General features: G+C 36.3%; 1 long non-coding RNA gene and 1 pseudogene across 1 annotated transcript; both read right to left on the minus strand.

The window, feature by feature from the left end:
* The window catches only part of LOC117415890 (myoD family inhibitor domain-containing protein-like), a 39,875-nt pseudogene extending 30,672 nt beyond the window's left edge, over window positions 1-9,203 (minus strand).
* LOC117415892 (uncharacterized) lies at window positions 4,631-8,487 on the minus strand. The gene is made up of 2 exons (XR_004546481.3): window positions 5,611-8,487; window positions 4,631-5,137 (listed from the first exon to the last, which is right to left on the minus strand). It is a non-coding gene; the product is annotated as an uncharacterized LOC117415892 (long non-coding RNA).
* Window positions 9,204-18,096: the final 8,893 nt, after the last annotated feature.

Here is an 18,096-nt window from a genome sequence, read left to right on the forward strand (position 1 = left end):
CTGTATAAGGCGGAACACAAATAACACAGTCTCCTATGGCTCCCGACTACAGCGTTATAAAGGGGGAGCATTGCATTACAGCATTTGTATGCAAAATGTTTACTGTAGTGAGTCTGATGCTGCTGGTATAAATGACACCTTTAAGGCATTTAAGAATAAATTCATAAATAATAATAATAATAATAATAATAATAATAATAATAATAATAATAATAATAATAATAATAATAATAATAATAAATTACTTGGCCACCCTAGTTTTTGTATTACAGTATATTTAGAAAAGGTTTTGGACTTACCTACCCTATTTTTTTCCCCACCCCGTTACCATAGCACAATATTTATTTTGTTTGGGCTTATGATTGAGCCACTTTGTTGAGCTGCACTAGAGTAATGATTTTGACACCAGTATTGTATTATCTATGTGTCTCTCTCTGCCCCCATTTTAGCTTAAAACAACCATTCCTAACAGACACCTTTATAAGTTTCAAAACTTACTTGTAATGAGGTCACCATTTGTGGCATTCCCCCCATTCATCTGTTCTCGTTTGTTCCTGCAAGCCAGTGAGAGCGCCTCTTTTTGGTCTGATGGTTTGCTTGAATTGTCATGTATATCTAAAACAAGACAGAAACAAGACATAGATATTTAGAATGCCTCTGCCCTAAATTGCACCATGGTTATAACTGAAAAAGTAAGCTATATTTTTCAGCTGTCGTGACCTTCACTCTTTCGCATTTAAATTACTGGATGAAATAAATTAAAACACATTGCTCTACACAGAATGGTTATATTGCATTATTAATATTAATATGGACAACTGAGTAGGGAACTCATCTGTAAAATATACATCCAATACCAGTGTGTACTTTATTAGCAAGTTAAGTATTTTTTTATTTTAAATTTAAAACAAATACTACATTAACACACCTCTTAAACGCATATGGACCTGAACTGGATGTCATGATGTTTATACATAAAGACACTATTTCTTCCAAACCCATTTCTGCAAAACAAGAAATCAAGTGTTTCATCCAGAAAATATTTGGAGAAGACACAGAATTCTTACAGAACAATATGGGAGCCAAATTTCTTTATTTATTTTTTATTAGTTTCTTTTTTTTTATTTTTAGTATAGGCTTGCCAAACAATTACATCTTTTTTTAGGTCTGGAACTTCATGCAATAGGAGTTGCCTTTCAAACACCAGTATATTGTAATATACAGGTTTTATTTAAATAGAGACTAGCCACATGAACAAATATAAAGCATCCTGAGGGGTACAGATATAGAAAAGATCACACAATAAGTGTAAAAGTAAATATGATATACTAGTAAGCATATTTAAAAGCTTCTAAAATATAGCAGGACGTTAAATATTGTGGACATTTAATGGCTTGTTTTTTATTGAGCAATACCCACAGTATGGAACACAGATGTGTACCAAATGTGAAGACAACATCAAAGCCAGTATCAGATGCCATCTGATATTCACAAGATGTTTGCTCACTTTCATTCTTTTCTGGATTTACTTTATTTCATAATTTATCATTATCTACTAGGAGCTCTTTGTGTTTTGAATACATTTAAAAAGTTGCAATTTCTCTGATGAGACTTTTGAAATATAATGCATTATCCCAGATGTTTTCTCTACATCAGTCACATTTAAAACATATTAATTATTGAAATTGACACATTCAATTGATTACAAGTGAACTTTGAATATAATCATGCAAGCCAGACTGCATTTACATGTTCAGGGTGGTGACCCTAGTAACATAATTGATGCTTTACTAAAAAGGCAAGCATAGGTTACAGCTTTAGAGTTAAAACTTCAAATAATAATGTTCTTATGCAAGGTGAAACACTGAAGTAAAATGCTTTGATAATAACCCCCCAATAACATATTTTGACAACCTAAAATAAGTCCAGTAATCAAGGGATTATAAACAAGTGATTTAGGGGACGTACATAATAGAAGCTGAATCTCAAAACAATAATTGTGTGACTATAGTAATTGTTACAGCTGTGTATAATGGTATTTAAAACAGGATTCTCGACCTGACTTTTTACATATCTGCCATTACTCTGGTCCCACTGCAGTCGGATACGCGACAGACTTCTGTACATATATTTACAAATAGAATAGTAAAATGTGCAGTTTATTTCTTTAGTACGTGATACAAACTGTTTGCAATGTCACTAGCCTCTCCTTTTTTGTTATCTCTGAGGATGGTTTAATGTTACTATTTGTTAAATATTATTAACATTCCCTCATAGCACAAAATATTTGTTAATGTGCTCAGGCCCGGCGTCCGGGGGGGTGGGGGGGTGCAAGGGATGCAACTGCACCCAGGCCCAGTCTTTAGGGGGGCCCAGCCCTGAGTCCATTTTAATGACTAGACTTAAATATATAGGTGCCGTCAACTCCACTGAGATTAGAAAAAAATAAAAACGTAGCAAGATCGTTTTTGGCGGACTGTCAATCAAGCTACAAATTCACAAATCACAGATTGTCTATCTGGAGGCGGGACACAGAGCGAGTGCTCTGGCAATAGGACATTCCAGTGTTACGGTCATGTGATTGCTCTGCTGGGAGATGTGATACTAAAGGCATCATTTTGTGAGACCGAACAAACGAAACCGTTCCACCTTCCTGCCATAGAATGTGTTCTGCTTGTTCGCTCAAACAGCCCGGTCTGCTCGGAGCAGTTCCATCCACATGGTGGAGCCTCGTAGCCTATGTTCAAAAGTTTTGCATCACCTACATTTTTTTTTTTTTTTGGATTGAGACAATTAAAAAAAAAAAAAAAAAAAAAAACCTAGATTAACATAAATTAGATGTTTTATTTAACATCATGTAATCAAAGAAACTACAGAACGATATTGCAAACGTCTACCGGATGGCATAATGTGCAGTAGTATTTTGGATTTCGAAATGTCACATTTTTAAATTGTTGTCAGTTTTTCGTTAAGTATGGAAAACAACAATGCAGCATGTAATTCAATATGTTAACCTAGCATTATTCCACAGGCTTCATTCGACTCTGTGAAGCAAAATTATTTAATTATAGGGAGATGCAAAACCTTTGGCCATAATTGTACTGCTAATTCGCTTTTTTGTAATAGATACATTACAACTGTACATGCAATACTGGCAAAATACAATATACGTAGCCTCGATTTACTTAAGTAACGGATGGTCAAAATCCTGTATTTAAAAATATTAATTTGTTGAGTGTTCATAGAATGATGTTTTTGTTTATGAGTTGTAACAAATGCATTTGTACTGTGAGCTAGGTTTTGAGATGCAAATGTGTTTTTTTTTTTTTTATAGAAACGTTTTCAAACTAACTTTTGTACTTGATGACATTAATTTAAAAATCCAATTGATGCCTACGATTAATACATTTCGTGACTAATCTGAAGCTATTAATATGTTTCAATATTAACATCGAATTATTAATCAAATTGATTGCTTGTGTTAGATAAATGATTTAAAATGTTTGGCTATAATGATTGATTACTATTCAGATTTTGCTGTTTATGGATTTATTTTCAAAAGGATTGCTTTAGGTTGTGCTACAGCAGCGCTGCACGGTTTTTTTTTTTGGGGGGGGGGGTGGCTACTTCACAGTCTATAGGCTACCATTACTAATTCCATTGATTATATATATATATAACTACATTCAATTAATATGTGTTTCATGCAGTTACCCTTCCTCAGCAATGCCCTTCCTCCAGTAATGCAATCATCGCTATCAATAGCTTCACTGTAAAATGAATTTAAATTTAAAACAAAACATGTCCAGTAAAAGATATACGATTCATAAGTCCAAATCAGTTCAATTTTCTAAGAGGTTATAACTACTATCATTATAATAAGAGAAGTGCCTTTGTATTAAAATACTTTTCAACAGCAGGATTTAATGTAAGGATCAGGTTGCTGCTGAGATTTCAGTGGTTTATCAATCTGGAGGTGTGTATATCTTTAGGCTTGTGAGATTGGAGGACGCTCACACTCCCCTCGGAACGTCTGTGCTGTATGGGGGACTCGCTGCGGCGAGGAGAAAACACATAAATGGGTCATTACAAATTTGAGGGAAAATAAATAAAAATATTAATTGGTCACTAAATTTAACAAATAAATAAAATAGTACTATTATCAGTATTATTATGTACTTTTGACAATGGTGGGGAATCACTGAAGTAGCTCTGTGCCCTTGGTTGGTTGGTAGTTTTTCTTTCTCTCTCCCTATATATATATATATATATATATATATATATATATATATATATATATATATATATATATAAATAGAGAGAGAGAGAGAGAGAGAGAAAGAGAGAGAGAGAGAGAGAGAGAGAGAGTTTCATTGGCCTTTGCGTTATGTGTTCAGAAGTTATGCGATAATGCATTTCTTAACATGAGAACTTATAGGAATAAGGCAGTGTAATTCTGTCTCAGTATGATGATGACTCTTCAGTTTATTCCTTGAATTGGACATATTTTTACCCATGGAACAACGTTATTTGTACCTAATTGGCACTGGTATACTCTTTCCAGCCGCTTGGAAGGCGCATTTCCAAAATCTAGAAAAGTATAGTATGAGATCATGAAAAATCATCCATATAGCCAACAAAAAAAAGGAATTTTAATGTTCATGACATACAGATGTTCAGCATGGTTCACAAACAATACAGATCTCAGGAGTGCAACAACAGGCTTTTTTCCAAATTAACCCAGTTAATTTTTTGTACAAAAAATAATGGTTTGCTTCTGTATTTTTCTGAACTGATTTGACTTTCACATTGCACTGAAAGCTTTGCATGACCGAACAAACCTCTTGAAGTTGACAACTTAGTTTAGCGCTTTTATGCATGTGTTTGAACCACGATACAATCAAAATGTTTACTGAAAACAAGCATAATGTTTAATACACAGTGAAACAACTTGACAAAATAATGGTTTCAAGGAAATGACAAAATCCTCTTCAGCAAAAATGTTCTCTGGTGTACAAGCAAACCAACCAATAACATTATGAAAACCAACGTCTGCTGCAACAGTAACTTCAGCTGCCAGATGTTAACAGGGTACAGGGTTCTGCAACATTTTTTTTTTTCTTGATGAATGTTGCAACTGTATTTCAGGAAAAAAACGTGTGGTGGAGACAGTCAAATCTTTGGAAACATGCAGGACAAACACAATGGCATTCTCTTTTCTGCTTATTTTTTTTTTAACTTTCTTTTCTCTCCTCATTAAAATAACTCCTGTAGCAGTGGCAGCTCTCCAAACATAAATTCTTAAACACATACGAACTTGCAAACGTGGCCATTTCTAAGAAAGAGTCAGAGTGAGTTTCAGACGTGTGTGTGTGTGTGTGTGTGTGTGTTGGGGGGTGGGGCAATTAGGCAAAAATTGTCAAAAACGAATAAGCATCAAGGCTTCCGTTTTGATTTGTATTTTAAAATACAATGCTTTTTGTAACTGCTGCACACCAGTAGAACCTGACTGACTAGGCCTCCATGGGCCTGCATAGAAATGCTGACAAATAAGCAGAGTTCACAATTATTTGGGAGATTATGGTAATATATGGGTACCACATACACTACCTGATATAAATCCCATCACAAGCATCATTATGTTCGTATTTTAGAAAACTTATCCATGTGCATATCTGATGAACTTCAATGCCTGAAAAAGTTATATTCCAGATATTAACAACCTCAATGCCATGCAGTACAGTAGTCTTCCCTAAACCTTGAATGTTATCAATTAAGCTTTTCTTTTGTTATGTTTTTTAGTTTGCCATGTATGAAAAAAAGCAGTATCTGGTGTTGAGGAGAGGGGTAAGAAAAGTGGTGAGGAGTAGTTGGTGGAAGTTTCTATCAGTGACTTGTGAGACAAGTGTTCTGAGAAGAACACCCCTGCTCAGGGCTTTCCAAAACCTTTTCCCACTGAGGGTCCAGGACTCGCAACTAAAAAGGTCCGAGAGGACATTTTTGGGGGGTCCCAGTGAAAATGTTGGGGGTGTCCACAAGACACAAAGCTCTTAGAGGGAAGAGAAGTGCTGCTTCAGTTACATTTCTTAAAACTGCATCAACATAACTAATATCAAACTTATAATCGAGGGGAGCACTTTTAACATTTAATATGATGGCTATTAGTAGGGATATTTTAAATTACTGCATTTCTTTCTCTATCTAGCTATGGTAATGTGGGGAAAAAACTACTGTTACCCAACATCAGAACTACTACCATTAATTTAATTCTGCAGAGAATTAAGGGTGGACTGGTTGGTCGTAAAACAGTATTACTGAAGTACAAGCAAATAGACAGCAGAAAATTACCCTACCCTGGCCACTACATGGCTGGACAAGAATGTCTTTTGAACACCGTACTTAGACGCAACAAATTCTCTCTGGTGTTGTGCTGGTTCAGTTCTTTACTGGGGGCAAACACAACTAAACTTCTCTGTACCATTTCTTTCTGTCAACAGCCGCTGATGTCCTTCAAACAGTTGATTATGCTTGTGATGAAGTCAGCAAGAAGTTTTGAATTACTACTCCCAGTAAAAACAACTTTATTCTGAGACTGAGCACATGTTCCATGGATACAACAGGCATAGTGCACATTAGCATTACTGTAATTGGGATTCAAAATTAGGGGGTTAACCTGAAACAATCAGCACCAACAACAACTAAATTATTAGTCATTATTGATGTCTTTACTATCCAGAACTAATGTACCCGAATATTTGAATGAATATTTTTTGACATGTATTAGTATACAAAAATCAGACGTTCATATTCGCTAGAAATGACAAAAATACCTTGCACTTATTTACCGCCTCACCAGAAGTTGCCCAACAGTTTCAAAAATGGCAAATGAAAAAGAGTTGTGTGTGATATGTGAGATTATATATAAACACAGGATCAACACAGCAGCTGGAGCCTCTATTTAAAAGTTTTAGACAGCAAAAAGTAAACAAACCAGATTATGTGTGCGCACATCTCTATGGGCAGCCATCTGGATCAAAAAAGCCTTGTGCTGCTTTAGAGCAAGCCAGAATCTCATGGGACAGAAAAAAGGCTGAAATGCCTGGCTTAAACAGTGCCAAGTTTGCTGGAAATGTTGTAAAGTTATTTTTGTACTTATTGTATATGTTATATATTTTTTGTTGCGACTTTCTGTTATGTGGAGTGTATTAAACAAGAACCAAAACGGTGGGGGGTTTTTTCCCTTTCATTTTACAACACCATTTCCACGTTTGTTTTATTTGAAGTGTTTAAAGTTAAATTTCAGTTTTTGTTTGCTTGTTCAGCTACCAAAAGGCACAAGTAAATATGTTATTAATTTTGGAAAACGTGTCTATGGCCACGGTTTAATGTCAAGAGACGGCAATGGCAAGGAATGAAAAAAAAAAAATGGTTTCAACTTTATGTACTATTTATTTCGGGAATAAACAAAACAATGTTTAAATTGAACTGCTATTTGGCTTTCTTTGTTTTGTAGTTAATTCACTGGGGTAAAGTAAGGCTTATCTTTACTCCTGATATATATATATATTTTTACTTTAACGTGTTACATAGTGTAACATCTTAAAATACAGGCACACACACAGCCCCCTCCCTTCCTTACTTCCAGATTGACTAAAAAATGTACAACCTATAAATCTGTGCACAGTGAAGTATAAATATTTCGGGTTTGAGGTGGCTGATAATGGAACAGTAACATTTTTCCAGGATACTGTGAAGCAACGCACAACTAAGTTAAAGTTGCTTTTCATATGCAAAGTATCTGTTAACGTCTATATATGTTTGATATCGCAATTGTGTTATAAATTGCAACAGCAACACTTAGCTTCGATCAGTTAACGATAGAAACAAAAAATAGTTGTTTTACTCCAAACACTAACTCAAATTGTTCAAGAAACAGCAATAGCATATTAACATGAAAAGGTGACGGCAATGTTTCGCAACACTTCTTACTAAAAAACATGAATGAATGGTTCTTTCCCAAGTGTAAAGTAAGCCCCTGAAAATAAAGACACGTACTCAAATGGATAAACTTACGCCTTAGCATTTGTTCACAAAGTTTGGAACTGTCTTTTGGCGACCAGGAACGTGAACAGAACACAGTAAGTGTTGTCTCTTTGATTTAATATGGTTGTCAAATCGGCTATATTACCTTCGTTTTTAGAGAAGTCAGGATATACATTATTTAATCTTTTCTTGTCCAAGTCTGAACAACCTTTTTTTTTTGTGGCGCTTAGAATTTTTTGTATTTTGGAACGGTATGCTACACGATCACTTCTAGTAACATTTCAAATAAATTCCGTTACACAAAACAGCGCGTAAAAGGCAGGTCTGGTGATTCATGACATTACTCGGATTAAAATGCACACAGTTCTAATTCATTCAATACTATGATAACTATAATATATATACACACACACACATATATATATATATATATATATATATATATATATAATACGCTGCTTGACTCACCCCGAGTGCATGGGAGCAGACGGTTTTTTTTCTCTTGTGAAGGTTCCGTCTCTGGCCCTGCAGGCCGAAGAGGATGAGACAGTTCTCTCTCCTGGGACATCGGCCAGTTTTCTTTTTGAAAAAAAATGTAAACCTCTCAAGAAAATCACCCTCCAACTCTAAAACAAAATACAAAGTAACGCACGCATGAAGGGCTGGTCACAAAGTATCATGCAATAAATAAACTTTGACGCTGAGCATTTTGCATTAAAAAGAACAATCAAAAGTTTATAAACTTAAATAAATAACATTCATTAGGAAACATAAACATGTAATTTAAAGATAGCTATATTACACAAGTCCCGTGTTACATTTGGTACTTATAAGTAACTTATTAAAACAGATTCATACCTTTCAAACATGTCAACTCCTAGTAGTTCAAGCTCGCCTTTTTCCTTCTTCAAAGTTAGACGTACCAATACAGTATCACTGAATTTGCTGTTATCCTTTTTTTTTCTGTTCCTTGCTTTCACAGACTCTGAAAAATAAATCTGACCGTGTTAGATTGGTAATATCACTCCCACTTTTTAATTCCTTAACTTTCACTCATAGGAGTTTGGGTCTTTTTTCTTTTCCTTCTGAAACATTTTTTCATCATTTCCGGATTCCAAAAACATATAGCTCTGGATGAACGCCATAGGACAGAGCGGTGGCTGCCGGGTCCTTCAGCCCGAAAGATTATAGATACAGAGCCTGGCTACCCAGTATGTTCAATACCTAGAAAAAACAAACAAACTTCCCCAACATTTTTATTTTGATATATAATTCATTATTATTATTATTTTAAATGTGTTTCTCGTTGTATTTTGCAGTGGTTCTGTGCTGTGTCCCCTTTTGGCACTCTGTTATCACAAGTTATTAGACGATTATGTAGTAACCTTTTGTTAAATGATCAACTTAATATTTGCCTTGGATTCAAGTATAGTAAACATTTGTTTTACTGGCTGGCTAAAGGCCAAATCTTTTTGAAAGATACTTCTGCTGAAAAATACCAGTAAACTACATTCAATATGGGAAATGCTGCTTTGTTACATAAACAGCAAAACAGTCTACAAACCTGCTGTACTTTTTAAGTTTTATAAGCAATAATAACAATCATGTTAAAGTCCCAAGGAAGTTCCTTATTTTATAACTTCATGCAGCATAAATTAAATTTGAAATAACCAATTGCAGAACTACTTATTAAAAAATACAGTGCTGCTTGTCAATACACTTTTAGCACTTACACTGCTAAAAGTGTATTGACAACAGCATGGTGGAATCAAGATTTTATGGAAATAAAGTTCTGCTTGTTGAAGCTTCAACCAAATGTATCTGCTTCTGTTTGCTCATTACTACCACTAAATAAACAGTACAATCCTATAAACTTAAAATGTCTGTTTCGCTTCAACCGATGACACGAGATTATATGTGAGTCCACAGTTATGAAGCTGGAAGTTTTCAAACCAATGGTACGCACAGTGCGTAACATGCGTACGACAGCGGGAGCCAATGTCTCCACCACCTGTGGTCAGAACCTGTAATGTCAGTTCATCATGCACTGCCTGTTCCATATGCAGTTGCCTACTGGAGACTAAGGATAAACTTTAGTTCTTTACTTTGTGTTTTTAAATCAATCTTCCAGGCAAAAATAAATCAATCCGTACACAAACAAAAATTCCCATCCTCACATGTGAAAACTATATCACTGCTCTGTTACAGGGAGATATTGCTGGTCAGAATAGTGTACTGCATTTTTGATTGCTACCCACAACACCACACCCCCGACCCCAAGTTACTGCAATGTTTCAATTTACTGCCCTCTCCCTATAGATGGAGCAGTTATTATTATTATTTTATATTTGCTGTTTTTGCAAGCAGCCGATAGAAGGTAAGTCAGGAGAGGGCTGCAGCCCCTGGTGGTTTCTGAAATGAGAAACCAGAGATCAAAGTGCAATTCCAGTAAAGAATGACTTTCTTAATTACCACAACACTGCCTCTGCATGGAACATCCCTCATATCTTTTACTTCACGATACAGTTGGGGATTACCTTTTCTGTGTTTAAAATACTTTTTTTACAATTTATTTTTTTCCCTACATGCTCAACACCGATATATAAAGAAAGATGCACAGGATTCGTTTCGAAATAACTCTTGTTTGCAACAATTGATTCCATTAATAAGTTGGCAGTGTTGTTTTTTTATTTTTAGTTAAACTGCTACAAACTATTTCTAAAATTAAAAAGTAATTATTAACATAGAGTAAATTAAAGTTATACATCCGACAGCACATCTGTATTAACCTATTTTATTTTAGCTTATTAAGTACCCAAACAAGTTCAAGAACATATCTTCTTGGCTTTTCTTTCAAAAAATGTACTTAGACAATAGTTCGAGTTGCATTGGCTTTTACAGATTTGTTGTATTAATTCAAATTTAAAAGAAAAGTATTAAACAGTGCTGCTTGGATCAATAAAAACATCAAAAAAAAAATCCAATAAACAAAATAGTGCACCATCTAATAATAGGAAGCTGTGTGGTCCAGTGGTTAAAGAAAAGGGCTTGTAACCAGGAGGTCACTGACTCACTGTGTGACCCTGAACAAGTCACTTAACCTCCTTATGCTCTGTCTTTTGGGTGATGCAGCTGATGCATAGTTCACTCACCCTAGTCATGGATAAAGGTGTCTGCTAAGTAAACAAATAATAATAATAGCTAGTAAACAACACGTCTCAGTGTTGCATACAGTGCAGTACAATTGCATTACATTTCCATTTTGTTTTGTTAATCAGAACCATAACCATACACATACTTTACAAGTGTACCACTGCATTGCACCGACATGTAGAACAAGTTACAGTATGTATTAAAGTCATTCAAAAGTACCCCATTCAAACTAAATGTTTTCTACATCGGGCCGTAAACACTTTCCTCCTCTATCAGTTTATCCAGTCACAAAGACACCTGCATTATAGAATATTGCATTGCAGACTTGATAAGTTTACTTGGCTTTCTAACCAATAGCTGTTTGTTACATACATTGCACTGGTGTATTAGTCGCTCCTCCCTTTTAAGGGCCCCACAAAAATGCCTAGAAAATCGAGTTATACAACGTTTTTTTACGGTAAGTGTAAATGAAGACACTCCTAAGTGTTGCAGTGAGAAATCTAGGCCCCATTTCAATTGGATCAGCCAAATTCAAACTTGACCTAGTTCCAAATGTTTGTCATTCATTTGCATACCAGTTTATACAAATACATTTAAATGTACAAAACAAATAAAACAGGTTTTAATTTGATACTCGGATTATGGGACCTTTAACCCACACTAGTGCTTCATTTCCTCGAGCCATGCTTAGGCACACCTCAGCTAGACCGTCCAGCTGAGGTGTAGCTAAAAATCGCTGCCGTATCCACGTATTTTCTTTATTTATTTGGGAGCTCATTACATTTATGAATATCCTTAGATTTCCCAACATACATGTGTTGATATCTGTTTATGTGAATGAATATCAGAACAACAAATATGGGAAGTATAATATTTGGTAACTATTACTACAGAATGTAAGACAGTATTCCCCCAGCTTTAAAATTCACAATACAGTGTATTTAATGAAAATATCAGAGAAATCTACATAAAATGCACATTCAATCCTTACCTAAAACATTGGTTATTAAAAATGGAAATATATGAAGTGCATGTACTGGGAGTAACCAACCAAGAACTTCTGGAATAAGGTATATATTTGCTTTTAATAAAGGTTTTGGTTGGTGCAACAGTGAACAGTTCATAACTAACAGATGTTATCATGTCTTCAGCTCTATCGTTTGTATTATTGTAACTACTTCTCACCTGGTTTTGAGTGGATGGAAAATGATAATAACCATACCAGACTTGAGGGATTTCAAATAGAACAGACTTAAGCCCTAGAGTCCAGTTAGCTTATCCATGGGTTACTATAACAAGATGTAGAGGTGGATAGAATTAGCTGCATCTCACACATTCTGTTGTGAAGTAGCCAAAACGTTGCTTAAGAATTTTATACATTTTTGCCTATTTTGATTAATTTAATGCCTGACTGAGTCAGAGATTAGGCTTTGACATAGGTTATAATTAAATATTGAAATCAAGAAGTGCAAGAATGTTTAATTTTTAAAATATGAGTTTTAATTGACCTCATACAGAGAACAGCTCTGGTCACCTGTGGAGATGCGATACACATTACATCACCTAATGTAGAATGTCTGAATAATGCTGAGCACACAGTTAAAGTAAACAAATGCAATTTATTGAATAGCAGTCAAATATTTATCCAGTTGATGAAGCATACTCTATATGCAGCCCTGACAATAATTAAAGATAAACCCGGCTAAAACTGGGTTATCACTTCAGTTCTGATATGATGTATCTAGGCAGCATAGTCAGCTTGGGTTGCTCTTTAGTCCTTTATGAAACAGTGAGTTATAGAAACCATGAAATGCTGTGGACAGTGATTACATACTGTGAACATTGGCTGCAAGTATGACAAGATCCTTATTTAACAAAATTTGACTCAAATGGTGAAAAAAAGAACGGAAATTGTAAATATACCGTAGTGTATCCAGTAACATTATTTCCTAATCATCCTCTCAAATGAAATCCAGAGATTTTGCAATCTCTGGCCTTATTTTTTTTGTGCCTCCCCAAAGGGTTCAGGTTGTTTTGGAATCAAGTTGCTGTCTGGTAAGAGAACTTTTTTAAATGTTTTCATTAACTGGTGTTCAAATAGGTCAGAAAATAAAAGGTACCTTTTTGTTTGGTTTAATATATTAACCTGTGACCATTTTACAAAACACCAGTTTTTATAACATTTATAGTTTTGGTATCAATCTGAACTTGGTACAGTATTTATATCCTGGTTTCCCCCTGGTAACCCCAGTCCCTTCACAGCCACAGGCCGCTCTTCAACGACCCCTCCCCTCAGTTCATTCTTACCCAAATTTTTGTCGGGGCGTTGTCTCGCTTGGGGGGTTGCCATCCTCTCGTGGGTGAAGTTGGGACCGGTTGAGTTGTCAAGTCCTCTGCAGCCAGTTGTCGCTCAACAACAGCGACAAAGTCATCGAGGGTGGAAGGGTCACATTGGCCCACCCCCTTCCTTGGAGAGGGTGGCATGACTCTTAAAAATCTGTCCATGACCAGAATTTCAACCACTGGAAGCAGTGTTGGGCTGCAACTAGCGTCGGGCCAGGTGAATCAGATCAAATATTTGTGGCCTCTGGGCTTGCTCATCCTTTCTCGGCCAGGCAGAGCTGTGCCTTCACTGCTGAGGTCACCCCTGCCCGTGCCAAAATATCAGCCTTCAGATGGTCATAGTTCTCTGTTGCCGACTAGTCAAGATCATAGTAGGCCTTTTAGGTGTCACCTATTAAAAATGGGACCACAGTGCTAGCCATTTGAGCCTTTGGCCAGGCCTCTGGTGGCCACCAATTCAAATGACAGCAGGTACACCTCCACGTAGTCGTCCCTGGTCAATTCCTGAAATAGATGACTCTGCATGTTGCTCACCACCATGTTGGAAACTTCAGCCGAACTGAGCCTAGCAGCCAGCTCCTGTCGCTTGGATCAGCTGCTCCAGCAAAAGTTGAGTGGTGTGCTCCGTTGTACCACTTCTTGTTCCTGCTGCACACGGTTGGTTTCTTGCTACGTGGGGGAAGCTTGCAGAAGGGCTTTTACCACATCTTCCATGTTATTTTCGGGAAGAGGGAAAGGGGGGAACAAAACTCTGCACTTTTTCTCCAAGACTCCAGGGGACGCTCTAATCCAGCTTCTGACACCAAGTGTCATCCAGTGGCCATATATTTGTTCCAGGATGTAATAATATACTGGAGTTGTTTCCCAAAACAAAGACGCATTGTTTATTATTTACAATGATGAAACAAAACAAAAAAATAATTAAAACCAAACAAAAACCTAACTCCTGTTTAGAGTGCTAACTATACACAGACTCCCTAACTGATAGTCGGAACAGCTAAGCTGTTTATCCAACACAAACAACTGAACAGAAACACAATTGTTGTAAACAGTAATGAACTGTAACTCCACACAGGACTTGAAATAGCCTTGACTCACACAGTGAGCTGGTGATGTTTGTACTCATACAGAGTGGTACAAGGACAAGGACTTTATATCTCTTACTTGCTTCGGCTGCTCCATGAACTCCAACACGCCTTCCTCGAGGCAAACACATAGAGCCTCTTAAATAGGGCATCTAAATTAGATCATTAAAACAATTGAACACGACTGATTTAAACATTGACCTTGTTAATCTATTGCATCTAGTGGGCAATTTTAAACATACCTTGTTTTCGGCACTTTGTCATTTTTAGAGCTTTTCTGGATACACAGCCCGTTTCATTCTTAGGCTCACATACACATTATTTATTACAGTGCCACAGACTTTACCACAGTAGCCTATATTTCCCATTAGTAAACAGCAAGGTTACTTGTCTAAGCTGCGCAGCAGAATGATGTGAGTGTTTTCTCCTGCCCTGCATGCTATAATAGCTATGGTAAATAGTGGACCCTTACATTGAATAATTAAGTAGCCAATTTACGTGTGCAGACACGTTTGTGTTTTCGGTGAGGAAGAAGAGCGGGATTGTTCCTGTTGTGGGTAAATGTCTGAAATCAGACATCGTCGCTTGTTTAGCTTTTAAAAACAGCTGTTTGAACAGTGTCGCTTTAAAAAATACTGTTTGCACTCTGAAAGTGGCTCAGAGTAGGGAGTTCTACTTTGGGTCACTTTCATTCTTGGTATGGCATCTATACCTGTGGTAAAACGTATGAGAAACAGAATACCTGGTACAGAAAATATGTTAAATCACACATTATTGATTTCATTGTTCCCTATATAATAGTTTTTGGGAACTTAAACGACCCGATGAGAAAGTAAAACTTATCAAATTGACTGATTAGAAGCTGGCATTCTCTGGGATCATGAAATACACAATACACATGATACTGCAGCAGAGTATAGAGCTACTGTCATATAAAAGCATATTTAAAATTCTTGTTACTTGAGGGATACAGATTTTTCACATTATTTCAATTTTTTTCAAATAACAATACTGAGTCACCTTTTTACTAAATCCACTTTTCCATTTCAAGAATCAAAAACTCCAAAAGAACGTTTTTCTGAACTTGATGGCGTCCTAAATGATTCTTATTAATATACATACTTATTGCCATTCTCCTAATACAGTGCTGTCTATACTGCTTATAATTAGCCTGCTTCTATTTCTGGCAGTGAAAAAACAAGCTTGGCTATTATTTTCACTGATATCATGCATTATAACCTCATCAGCAATAAATCAATCAATAAATCAATCAATCAATCTTTATTTTATATAGCACCTTTCATAGTGGACCACCATCACAAAGCGCTTTACAAGATAGTGAGGAACAATGCATAATACATTAAATACAGTGAAATACAGGGCACAGTACATTAAATACAACGTTAAAATACAGGCATAATACATTAAATAAAAGGCTAGGATGTGAATTCTAAACATTGTGGATGCGTGTGTCACACAGAATCAGATAAGATGGAGTAAAAAACCTGAAATAGCAATTTAGACAACAGCTAATAACAGATACCAGGCTTAGAGAGCATTAAAAGCAAGAGAGATCAAGTACAGTTGATTTGAAGCAAGCGATTGTGGGAGCTACACGCACTAAAGCTGGGAGAGTTCCAGAGAGTCGGGGCCATAAAGCTAAAAGAGGGCTCTCTGAGTGTGGCGTGCTTTTACTTGGGTATAACCAACCAGCAGGACTGAGTCGGAGGACCTTGCATGCAGTGACATAGCGGGTCAGCAGGTTCGAGAGATACTCTGGACCTGTGTGATGGAGGGCCTTGTAGGCAAGAAGGAGAATTCTGAAAGTAATCCTGAACTTAACAGGTAGCCAGTGCAGTTGGGCAAGGGGGGTAATGTGATCATGATTTTTACATCTGGTAAGGATCCTAGCAGTGGCATTTTGAACCAGCTGCAGTCTGTTTATGGCGTGTGACGGAAGACCACCGTAGTTGATTTGAGAGGAGATGAATGCATGACAGAGTATCTCTGCATCCGGGAGGGAAAGGTAGGGACGGACCTTTAAGATGTTTCGGGGGAGTTGTTTCGGGAGGATTTGATACAGAGAAGATTTGGACATCAAAGGAGAGGTTACTATCCAGAAGTACACCAAGGCTTCGTACAGTGGGGGAAGGCAGCAGCAGACAGATTCCGAAGTTCAAGGCAGCAATATTGAGATTCTTGAGTTGAGTTTTCGATCCTACTAGAAGAAGTTCAGATTTGTTGATGTTGAGCTGAAGAAAATTGGCAGACATCCTAAGAGTAGAATTGTGTCAGTTGAACTGCAGATTAGGGAGAGGAATTGTGAGAACTCAATAATAAAAGCAGAGTTATTCTTTGGTGGACGATAGATAACAGCAAGGGTGTGGGACATGGGAGAGGGGAGCTTGATGGTGAGATGCTCAAAGGCAGAGAAGACTGGCATAGAGAGAGTTGAGGCAGCAAGCACAGAGTTAGCAATAACAGCGTATCACGACATCACCGCAAGTCCAAGACCACGCTAACTGTCTTTGGTGTGTTTCTTTTGTCCATCGCCGCCACAATCTGTAGAAACGTTTGTTTCCCCGTTTGGCAGGACACCTAAAAATGTAATCCCGTAAACTGCTGGAGAATAGATTTATACCGTGTGTGTGTGTATACAGTAGTCGTCCAAAGTTTACAAACCCTACAATTATTGTTGAATACATGTATATAGTACATTCCTCTAAACACCCCTATTTATTTATGGTAAATATATGTAGATGATACATTCCTAAAATCTCCCTATTCTTCTATTTTCTAATATAAAAAAAGTTCCAAAACAAAAAACTGTCAGTTCAGCTTGTTACAGTTATGTACTGCTTTGTTTGTGTTGTGCTCTTCCAGCCCTGAATAAATATATGTTCAAAGAAAAAAGAAATCACCATTTAATGTGTGCATCAGAAGTATACATTGGGATACCTTTGACAAACAACTGTGGATATTGGCCAATTGCAATATACGCCGAGACCTTGAGGGTGGAAGACTCATTCAAATAAAGATATGAATGCACAATTTAATAATAATAATAATAATAATAATAATAATAATAATAATAATAATAATAAAAGCTTCTGCTCAGAACTCAGATTCAGGGAATGGGGAAGAGCTGCAAGTCTCACAATGTCACTGGAAGAATTGGATCAAGCTGGCGCCTTTGACAATTAAAAAATATTAGCGGATGTAAATATCTCTGTGATGTATTTGTAAGGGTCTTTTAATAGACCCTTTAATTAGAAATAGTGTACTGACCCTGAATAGCAGTAGTACTATAATAATAATAATAATAATAATAATAATAATAATAATAATAATAATAATAATAATAATAATAATAAAAACTACTTTCCCAGCAAGTACATAAAGGGAAATTATCTGACTACAACATTTTAATTCCAAACAACAAAATCAAACTCGCGGTGATGTTGGCGCGGTC

Source organism: Acipenser ruthenus, chromosome 7, assembly GCF_902713425.1.
Source record: "Acipenser ruthenus chromosome 7, fAciRut3.2 maternal haplotype, whole genome shotgun sequence".
NCBI classification, from domain to species: Eukaryota; Metazoa; Chordata; class Actinopteri; order Acipenseriformes; family Acipenseridae; genus Acipenser; species Acipenser ruthenus.